Below are 4,681 nucleotides of genomic sequence, written 5' to 3'. Positions count from 1 at the left end.
TAAGCATTGTGTTGCAATTTGGGGTTTAGCTCTGCCCATCATGAAAATAATTACCTGCAGCACAGTGTTTTCACAGCCTGAGCATGGCATTTTCCCACCACTCTGCATATGGAGACCACTTTCAAGGGCCCATGTGTTACTGCTGCACAGGCAGGGTGGTTTCTCAGTTCCTGCAGGCTGAACGTTCAGCTGGAAGGTAGTAACACAGCAAAGAAGGGCCTTAGTAAAGGTTCTGAGGGGTTCACAAAAGTTTATTTCATGCAGAATGAGGGATAGTTCCCCAGGCTGATCCAGCCTCACAGGCCACAAGACCCAGAAAGGCAAATGACGGTTTGGAGGCAAAATATTTACCTAGCAGAGCAGGGTAAAGTACAGCAAACCTTATGAAATCCAATACTAAACTCAATATTCAGATCTCATCTAAGATCTGGGAAGACCCTTGGCTTTCTCATAACAGAGACAATCCTAAAGTTGGGAGACCTTCTAACCAAGTTCCAGTGTGATTTTGTCACTGGCAGCCACTGGGTTGAAAGGAACAGGCTGCTTCTCACAGTGACCTGTTTACTTTTTCTATTAATGGCTGTGCCTTTCTCATTTAGGAGATCAGTTGCTTTTGCCAGATGGAGTCAAAGTCACCACTGTGAATCCAGCTTTTTTTTTTCCTTGTTTCTTGGAAAGCACCAGTCAGTACCATGTCAAGAAAAACAAACAGAGAGGTTTGCTTAGGATCTATTTAAAGCAATTCATCAGTGGTAGCTCCAATAGAATCCTGGGGCCAGCACTGGTGTTTGTGACCAAATTGGGGCTGCTGCACGTGAGCTGGATCATTGCAAAGCTATTGCAGACAACACCCCATCGTCCACCCAAAGAGGTCAGAGCCATGCACAATGCAAGCAAGAGAGCTCCTCTCCAGCATCTCCACTGTCCCACACTGGCCATGTAGGAAAAGTTCTGGACCTCAGTCACTGCAAGATGACATAAGGTCCTGAAATGTAGCAGACACATTTAGTGATTTGAGAGGAGGATCTGAGTTTTCTGTCCCTGCCAGCAGACCTTGAGTGGTGGAAGATTGCTCTGATCCAGGAGAAAGTCTGTGCCTAGCAGGGGGGTGACAAGGCAGCACGCTTGCCACCACCTCCTCTCACACCCACCATTGGCACCAGGAGCCAGAAACTGTCTGGAGAGGGAGTGGTGGAGCAGACCAAGGCTGCAGCAGGTCCCATCCCAAGGTGGTGTTTGCCACTGGAAAGTGCAGGCATGAGCACCCCACGCTGCTGGGAATCCTACACCACTCACACACTGAGCCCAGGGAAAGGGCTAATAACACATCCCCACCTTGCCAGAGCATCAGGAGACTAATTTCATTAGTGTCTATAAAATACTCTGACGCTGTCCGTGTGCAGCACAAAGTGTTATTAAACAGCCACACAGAGCAAAGCCAACAGCGCTTAGCTTTTGTTTATGTAAGGTATTCTGCTGATATTACACCCCTGGGAAATAGTAACAGCTATGGTTACAATAGGGGATTTAGTACCACCTCAATTTGCTGCAGCAATACTGACCATACCTCTAAAAGCAATCTCAGAAATGTCTGCTCCACAGGGAATCTCGCTCTGTCCCACTTACAAGCATGCCAGTGCTTGCCTTTTCCTTCTGTAGCTCATTTCTGTAAAAGACACATTCATAATTCCGAGCTCCTTACCAATGAACCTAATCCAGCAAGTATCCAAGACATTCAGGAAAAGAGACTTTCATAGCATTGGAATTTTTCCATGCCAGCACTTTTTCATCCTAAGATAAATGGCTTTTACTTACAAGGCTAAAGGCTCTATTCTTTTCAAAATACTTCTCAGCTTCAAAGCAGCAATGGAAATTGGCCATGCACCTGGCCAGCTGATCCAGACTGGAGTCAACCAAACAGCAAGAGGTGTCTTTCTTCCCTGCAGCACCAAGCAGTGCTGTGCAGTGGACAAGCAGGCTGGTGGGCTGATGTAAATAGGCTAACACTTTATTAATCAGAAGGTATTTAACAAAACCCAGTCAGCATGGCATGCTGAATTTCCAGACTGGGGGCTGGCAACTGGGATGCACCTGCTGTGTTGGATGCTGGATCTCAGAAAAGCCTTCTCTGGAAAGATTGCTTTAGACACCTAACTGCTGCACTGGGACAAAGCCTCCCCGAGCCCTGTCATCTATCCTGTTCACTGGGGCAGGCACTGAAGGACAGAACCCTAGAACTTGGAAACAGGCCAGACCTGAAAACAGCTACACCAAACCCCTCCACTCACAGATTCCCTCACGTGAGAGTGAGCTCTCCTGCAGATACTGGATGGAAGTGGACTGTATTTTTATCATATGGATGAACAAAGGCTCCAGCTGATGAGACATGTTTGTCTTTCTCATGAGACAAGTGTAGCAAACACCTTGCTGAAAGCAGTCTTGACCAAATTGCTCCCAGCCTTGGACAGCAGAAAAAAGTACAGAGGAGGAGGAAGAGGGGAGGAAGGACACTACTGGGGGAGCTGGGGGAGCACAGAAACCTCATGTTTGCATGAAAGGCAGCTTGTCTGAAGCCCAGCCAAGAGCAGCTCCCAGTTCTCTGCAGGACTGTGGACCCACACCCAGCCAGAGATGTAAAGAAAATCTCAGAAGATCTGTGCCTTCCTCCAAAACCTTTCCTTGGGCAGCTCCCTGATGCTGGCAGCACCCATTTCTCCCCACCTTGCCCTCTGTCCCCAGCAAGTCTCTCCTGGCCAGCTCCTGGAGGTTGCACAATGCTTGGCCACAATGCAGCTGGACCCGAGCAGGGGCTGTTGCTCTCACTTTCAAGAGCCACAGCCATAAAAAGAGACGGAATTTGCTGGCCAAGGAGAAGCCAGGGCAAGCTGATGCAGTGCAGGCTCCCGAGGTCAGTGGCTGCAGCTCTGTGCCGGGGGAGGACACGCAATGCCTAATGTGGAAATGTTTGTGTTTGGAGCAATATATAGTTACATTTAGCCCCTAGCAGCTGCAGAGGCTGTTTACTGTAGCACACAGACCTCAGCCTATTAGCTGAAGGCCTGACAGTGACCAGATGTGGAGAAGAGCCACTGCAGAGCCTGCAGCCGTGTTTATCTCTCTGCCAAGATCCCAACAATATCTTGCCTAATAAGTCTGGCACAGAAATAATCATTTAAAGAGCTAAAAAACACAACATCCACAGCCCATCTTTACAGCCAGAAGGGGATTTTTCTGAGGCTTGCAGTCTAATCTTTCACCGTCCCAAGTGCTTCCCTCCTACTTCACAAACAGCGGGTGATTTATTTCCCAAATGGCTGGACTCAAGCCTCCTCCGTGTAATCACTCAACAGGGAGGCCACACCTCTGCAGCCAGACTTGGCCACTGGCACAGCTGCACCAGGAGGCAGAAAGGAGCAGAAGCCACCACCACCCACCTGAGGTGACAACAGGTTCCTCTGGCAGGGGGGATGCCAAAGTCTCCAGGGCTTTGTCCCCTGCCCCACATGGCCGATTCCCAGTGGGAAGCTGGTTCCTGGGGCAGCCAGCAGGAAGGACAGGCTGTACTGTCACCCTGAGCGTCCCAGCAGCACCCAGCGTTCTGCAGATCAGCCTTGATTTGCTAAATTAGAAACAGAACAAAACAAAACAAAACAAAACAAAACAAAACAAAACAAAACAAAATAACCCTTTAGGTGCTTTCCAAAGACCCAGAGAACTGTATCTTTGCTGGCAGAAGAACTGGATGTTGGATCAACATCAACACCAAGAAACATAAGCTGCACTCCACTGATTCACACAGTTTATGACCTTGGCTGGCAGATAAGCCCATGTAGTATGATTTTCTGTGCTTTGCAGGCTGCAGGTAGCAGGTGTTGTTGAAGGTCAGCATTGAGGAAAGGGCTCTCCCACAGTCAGGAGAAAGCTAGAGAACGATTTTTATGCAACATAAGCTTGTAGATGATTAACAATTTTCTTTCAGTTAACCGAGAAGTTAATAGTTATTCAAAGCACTCCATTGTAATGGGAGTGGAGATGGGGAGATGTACTACATTAACCTTTAATCTTGGACTGTGCAATAAAAATTAAAATGGAATATGGCACATAAGTATGATTAATTCTGCTTGCAAAGGGAGAGGGTGTCAGTGTATGCTTTGTGCAGGGGTGTTTCCTTCTAACAGCAGGGTGCCTTGATGCAGGTGAGGATGTGCCATAGAAAGACTACATTCAGTGCTCAGTCCTGCTTTTTCTGCTTTTTTTTCAAGCTCAGAATCCATTTTATTTCAAATTCCACCTCGTTAACTCCGCAACTCCCAAAAATCTCTAAACCTTAGGAAGTAGATGGAATTTTTTTTTTTTTGTTTGGTTTGGTTTGGGTCTTTTTTTGTTTTAGTTTTGAAGGGGAGAAGAGAGCAAGAGGGCAGAGCTTGGCAATTTGAAACTGTGGAAGGCTATCATCAGTGAAACATCTGCTAGCCTGCTCCCACTGCAGTGGACAGCACCAGGGATCAGGATGGAGGATTTCCCAAAACACTATTTGTTTCTGAAGCCCCCCTTGCCCTACCCTGTCTACCACTCTAATGGGTTGAGCTTGGCACTAAAGACAGCCGGGGGTTACTCTGCTCAGGGTTCACTAGTTCCTCCCAGCCTCAGTCTATGCCAGAGCCCCTTTTCCTGGGCACTG

At 47.8% G+C, this 4,681-nt stretch overlaps 1 long non-coding RNA gene across 1 annotated transcript; it reads right to left on the bottom strand.

The window, feature by feature from the left end:
* Nucleotides 1-2,756: 2,756 nt before the first annotated feature.
* On the bottom strand, nt 2,757-4,235 carry LOC306798544. The gene is made up of 3 exons (XR_013773394.1): nt 3,808-4,235; nt 3,428-3,619; nt 2,757-2,922 (listed from the first exon to the last, which is right to left on the bottom strand). It is a non-coding gene; the product is annotated as an uncharacterized lncRNA (long non-coding RNA).
* Between the last annotated feature and the right edge of the window lie 446 nt (nt 4,236-4,681).

Source organism: Erithacus rubecula (assembly GCF_903797595.1).
Source record: "Erithacus rubecula genome assembly, chromosome: 2".
Classification (NCBI taxonomy): Eukaryota; Metazoa; Chordata; class Aves; order Passeriformes; family Muscicapidae; genus Erithacus; species Erithacus rubecula.
This window is presented reverse-complemented; position numbering and strand designations above follow the sequence as displayed.